We start from the raw sequence: 5,795 nt of genomic DNA on the forward strand, positions 1-5,795 counted from the left end.
TTGCAGGGCACGTTGTGATGTGATATGGTCAAGATGTGATTATATAAATTGTTGTATGAGATGATCATGTTTTGTAACACAGTTATCGGCAACTGGCAGGAGCCATATGGTTGTCGCTTTATTGTATGAAATGCAGTCGCCATGTAATTACTTTACTTTATTACTAAGCGGTAGCGATGGTCATAGAAGCAATAGTTGGCGAGACGACAACGATGCTTCGATGGAGATCAAGGTGTCAAGCCGGTGACGATGGTGATCATGACAGTGCTTTGGAGATGGAGATCAAAGGCACAAAACGATGATGGCCATATCATATCACTTATATTGATTGCATGTGATGTTTATCCTTTATGCATCTTATTTTGCTTAGTTCGGCGGTAGCATTATAAGATGATCTCTCACTAAATTTCAAGGTATAAGTGTTCTCCCTAAGTATGCACCGTTGCTACAGTTCGTTGTGCTGAGACACCACGTGATTATCGGGTGTGATAAGCTCTACGTTCACATACAATGGGTGCAAGCCAGTTTTGCACATGCAGAATACTCGGGTTAAACTTGACGAGCCTAGCATATGCATATATGGCCTCGGAACACTGAGACCGAAAGGTCGAGCGTGAATCGTATAGTAGATATGATCAACATAGTGATGTTCACCATTGAAAACTACTCCATCTCACATGATGATCGGACATGGTTTAGTTGATATGGATCACACGATCACTTAGATGATTAGAGGGATGTCTATCTAAGTGGGAGTTCTTAAGTAATATGATTAATTGAACTTCAATTTATCATGAACTTAGTACCTGATAGTATTTTGCATGTCTATGTTGTTGTAGATAGATGGCCCGTGCTGTTGTTCCATTGAATTTTAATGCGTTCCTAGAGAAAGCTAAGTTGAAAGATGATGGTAGCAACTACACGGACTGGGTCCGTAACTTGAGGATTATCCTCATTGCTACATAGAAGAATTACATCCTGGAAGCACTGCTAGGTGACAAACCCGCTGCAGGAGCAACACGAGATGTTATGAACGGCTGGTAGAGCAAAGCTGATGACTACTCGATAGTTCAGTGTGCCATGCTTTACGGCTTAGAACCGAGACTTCAACAATGTTTTGAACGTCATGGAGCATATGAGATGTTCCAGGAGTCGAAGTTAATATTTCAAGCAAATGCACGGATTGAGAGATATGAAGTCTCCAATAAGTTCTATAGCTGCAAAATGGAGGAGAATAGTTCTGTCAGTGAACATATACTCAGAATGTCTGGGTACCACAACCACTTGACTCAACTGGGAGTTAATCTTCCTGATGATAGTGTCATTGACAGAGTTCTTCAATCACTGCCACCAAGCTACAAAAGATGCATGATGAACTATAATATGCAAGGGATGGATAAGACAATTCCCAAGCTCTTCGCAGTGCTAAAGGCTGCGGTGGTAGAAATCAAGAAGGAGCATCAAGTGTTGATGGTCAACAAGACCACCAGTTTCAAGAAAAAGGTTAAAGGGAAGAAGGGGAACTTCAAGAAGAATGGCAAGCAAGTTGCTGCTCAAGTGAAGAAACCCAAGTTTGGACCTAAGCATGAGAGTGAGTGCTTCTACTGCAAAGGGACTGGTCACTGGAAGCAGAACTGCCCCAAGTATTTGGTGGATAAGAAGGATGGCAAAGTGAAAGGAATATTTGATATACATGTTATTGATGTGTACCTTACTAATGATCGCAGTAGCGCCTGGGTATTTGATACTGGTTCTGTTGCTAATATTTGCAACTCAAAATAGGGGCTACGGATTAAGCGAAGATTGGCTAAGGACGAGATGATGATGTGTGACGCCCCGAGTCTGATGCGCCAGGTGTCTTCCAGTTATTCGTCGATGTTGCCTTGTCATTGCTTGCGAGTTGCATCTTGCCATGTCATCATCTGCATTACATCATCATGTTTTCAAAACTTGCATCCGTCCGGGTCTCCCAGTTCTTTCAGTTGTCCGTTCTGAGCCCAGACACACTTGCACGTGCCCGCGACATGTCCGAAATAGTATTTTATAAGTGGCCAGAAAATGTTCTCGGAATGGGATGAAAGTTGTCATGCGGTGTTGTTATGTTGTCAGTAGGTCGCCTGCCAAGTTTCATCGCATTCGGAGTTCGTTTGATACCCCCAACGGATAACTATAGTGGCACCGCTGCCGGTCATACGTCGGACGTTTTCGGTCTCCGGAAACCGTTGCCGGGCTGCTATTCGGCCACCTCCTCGCGATGCGCCGCGCCCGCGAGGCCGCCTCCATGCTCCGCTGGCTCTGCTGCCCCGACTCCCCGCGCCGGCCTGACGCCGCCACCTACGACATCACCGTCGCCGGGTTCTGCAGGTTCGGGGACCCCAGGAGCGCGCTCGTCGCCCTCGGCGAGATGGCCTCCGACGGGGTTCCGCCCTCGCTGGAGCTGCAGGAGGCGGTGTGGGATGCGATGGTGCAGGACGCGAGGATCGAGGAGGCGTGGGCGCTGGAGGAGGCTATGCGGCCGCCGGAGTCCAAGAAGACGGGAACCAAGGCGGCGCGTCAAGTGAGAGAGCTTCGAGTGAGAGAGAGAGAGAAGAAAAAAATGGAAGGAGGAAGAGAAGGAGAGAGGCAGGGTGCGGGGACGGCCTGGTCCTGGTCGCCGGTGGCCGGCCGGAGGCGTGGCGAGGAGGAGACCAGGGCGGGGCGGGGGTTACGGGAGGCAAAGGAGCTCGGGCTCGAGGGGCTCCTCCCCTCGATCCAGATCGGGCCCTGCCGCGCGTGAGGACGAAGGAGGTGCGGGGCGTTTTTGCAAAAAGAATCCCACATCGGCAGCTGACATGCAGGCCCCGCCGGTCAGATAGACCGTCAATACACGTTTATATGCGATTTAGACCTTTTTGTAACGTCTAGCCCCAGACTTGGTACTGACATGTAAAAATTACCAAACTTGGTACCAATCTGCTTCCAATGCCCCAATTGTGGTACTTCTGTGCAATTTACTCGTGCATATTGGATAGAATTAATGGTGCTTTGGGTTGGATAGGAAATAGAATGATTTTCAAAAAGGGATTTATAAACTGCAACTGTTAGCTCATGCTTCATAAAACAGTGAACGCAATAGTCTGTTCATTGTAGTGAGCGCACATGCGTGAAAACAAGAGGCAATTTATATAGTTTTAATGGAAACCAAGACATGAGAATTGTAATTTGACACTAGCGGAACCTTATAAAGCTTATGTGAGTCTGCTTTTGTTCCTTCAATCCACTTTGTTTGTACATGTGATCTATTTACCTTGGGGTTGGGTTCCACTGTCAGACTCACATAAGCTGTATATGGTTCTGTGGTTTATAACTTTCATGTAAAGAATTTCCTGCGTCTTTACTTTTATTGCCTATAAGATATAGGGATGCCACCTTGGTCCTTGGCAACATCAACACTCTTGGTACACTCTTCAAAAGGTTCATTTTTCATGTATTTGAGTGTTTAGTGCAATACATCATACTGCATACTGTGCCTTTAGGGACATGCACATATTCTGCAGCCTTCAAAGACCTGAACTAAGACATGTTCAATAACATTAACAGATCTACTGCTCCTCTTCCCGACACTGGTCAGTGGCTTCTTCTAGCACTAAACGAGAGGCTTCCTCAAACTGTGGTTTATCTATTGAGAGCCCACATCATCACTCTACATAGTTACTTGATGTTGTTTATCATGTTGGGATTCTCGGCATTTTTGACTGCATTGAAGGTCCTGGCCTTGGAATAGGCACAAGGTATATGTTCGTTATGGCGGTCGGGCGTTTTCTTTGGACCATAACATTTGTTTTCTACCATTCTTCCATCCGTAAGGCCTTGGTGTGCTGCTGCTCGATATAAAATACCTGATCATCCTCATGCTTGGGCACAGAAGTATTATGTTCTGTATGCTTCTAATCCGCGTGCAATCCGCAGGGTCATACTAGTGGATATGCCATATGGTTAGAGCATTTAACTTATGAAACTTCCTGGTGTAGCTGCTTTAATTTGGTTGACTTCTAGTAACTGTTTAGGATCATTTTCTTATTGCAGCCAGTGTTCAAAATTACACTGATCACTATAGACCTGATTGGGCACATATGAGCTTCCTAGTAGACATATTGAGGCCCTCTGCCGGAGAGGGGCCTTCGTGGTATCATTTGGTGAATAAAGCCGGTGGTGGTTGCAATGATCTTATATATAGTGGCCACATGTTTGTTGCTGTCCTGACTGCTATGGCATGGACGGTATGTTGTGTTGTCATCTTCATAGAACTAACTTCTCTTTAACTTTTGCATGTCATGCTACAAATGATATGAAATTGACTCACCAGGGTCACCCCTATGTTCAAACATTCTTATGTCACAACCAAGTGTGATATGCACACCCTTGCTAATATGTGGTTCTGGATTAGCCTTAGAGGTGATTGCTCAACATGGCTCTTGCATTTAAGTCCATGTAAAAGAGGCCATCAACCAGTTCACGTCACTCTTTCTTATGCTATTGTTGCATTTATACCATTCATTGTCTTTCTTGTCCTGGAAACAGCCTCTTACAGAAATATAGGGAAAGGCTGCGTCTTATAGACCCAAAGTGGTCGGACCCTTCTCAGGACAAGCGGGAGCTACGTGCACGGGGCTGCCCATTGTCTTTCTTGTAGTGTAAAAACTTTGTTGTGATGAAGACTTCAGCTAGGTGTTATGTATCTCCCTCTCTTCAATATGAACGCCACGCTACATTCAGACAGTTTTTATGTTTAACTTTTGAGTTGTCAATTAATCCCTGTATAAATATCCATTTGTTCTAAAGGGATAGATGTCCAGCTTAAAACTATATATGTCCATGTTGCACCTCGCAGGAAGCGTACGGGGGATGGATATCAGGTGGGATATGGTTTCTAGTCCTGCACAGTGCCCAGAGGGAGATACGGGAGCGTTACCATTATAGTGCCGACTGCATTGTAGCAATTTACGTTGGAATCCTCTTGTGGCGGGTCACTGGGTTCATCTGGTCCACCAGGGATTCAGATCAAGCTAGAAGACTCGCCAAACTCGATGAGGTTCAGAACAGATTATTTCATGCTGCAAAGGACTCGGACATCGACGAAATAAGGGGGCTGCTAAATGAAGTTGAGATGGCTGGACAGTCAAAGAGGACCTTCTCACAGGGTGTCATCTTATCCTTTGCTGCTTTTATGATTACATTCACCCTCCTGTTTGTTCTCCTTGCATTCTCACTTACTAGCAATGGATGATTGATTGGCATCCTGACTTCCATTTATTTTTTGCCAGAAGTATATTTTAGTCAGTGCTCCTGAACTTGTCGATGCTTATATTGGCTGAGAACTTGGGAATTGATACTAACAGGTAGTTTTAGAGCAGGGAACCTACTTGTTGATAAAAACATGCAGGTTTTGCTGATAAAGGAATGATTATTTCTTGCCTTTCAGTACTTATTTTTGATGTGACAAGAATTAACATGGTGCAGAGCATGAACTGAATACGAGAATATGGCTCTGTAATGTATCATGCGCTCCTGTTGTGTGCATCCGTTTTTTCTTTATGTGCTTTGGGCTCTTTTCTTTCTCTATTTTTTAGAGAAAAGACACGATATATTTTAGAGATAGATGAAAACTTTATTTTAAACATGTGAAGATTTTTTTGAAGCATATTTTTAAAAATACCTTACTTTGTTTTTAAAAATGTTCACGACACATTAGAAGATGTTCGTGGAATGTAAAAGTTTGTTTGCGCAGCTTTAAAATTAATGTTTGTCCAAAAAAA

At 44.4% G+C, this 5,795-nt stretch overlaps 1 pseudogene; it reads left to right on the forward strand.

The window, feature by feature from the left end:
- Positions 1-3,559: 3,559 nt before the first annotated feature.
- On the forward strand, positions 3,560-5,330 carry LOC123174763 (protein PHLOEM UNLOADING MODULATOR-like; annotated as a pseudogene).
- The last annotated feature ends 465 nt before the right edge of the window (positions 5,331-5,795 follow it).

This window comes from Triticum aestivum, unplaced genomic scaffold (genome assembly GCF_018294505.1).
Source record: "Triticum aestivum cultivar Chinese Spring unplaced genomic scaffold, IWGSC CS RefSeq v2.1 scaffold49611, whole genome shotgun sequence".
In the NCBI taxonomy this organism is placed as follows: domain Eukaryota; kingdom Viridiplantae; phylum Streptophyta; class Magnoliopsida; order Poales; family Poaceae; genus Triticum; species Triticum aestivum.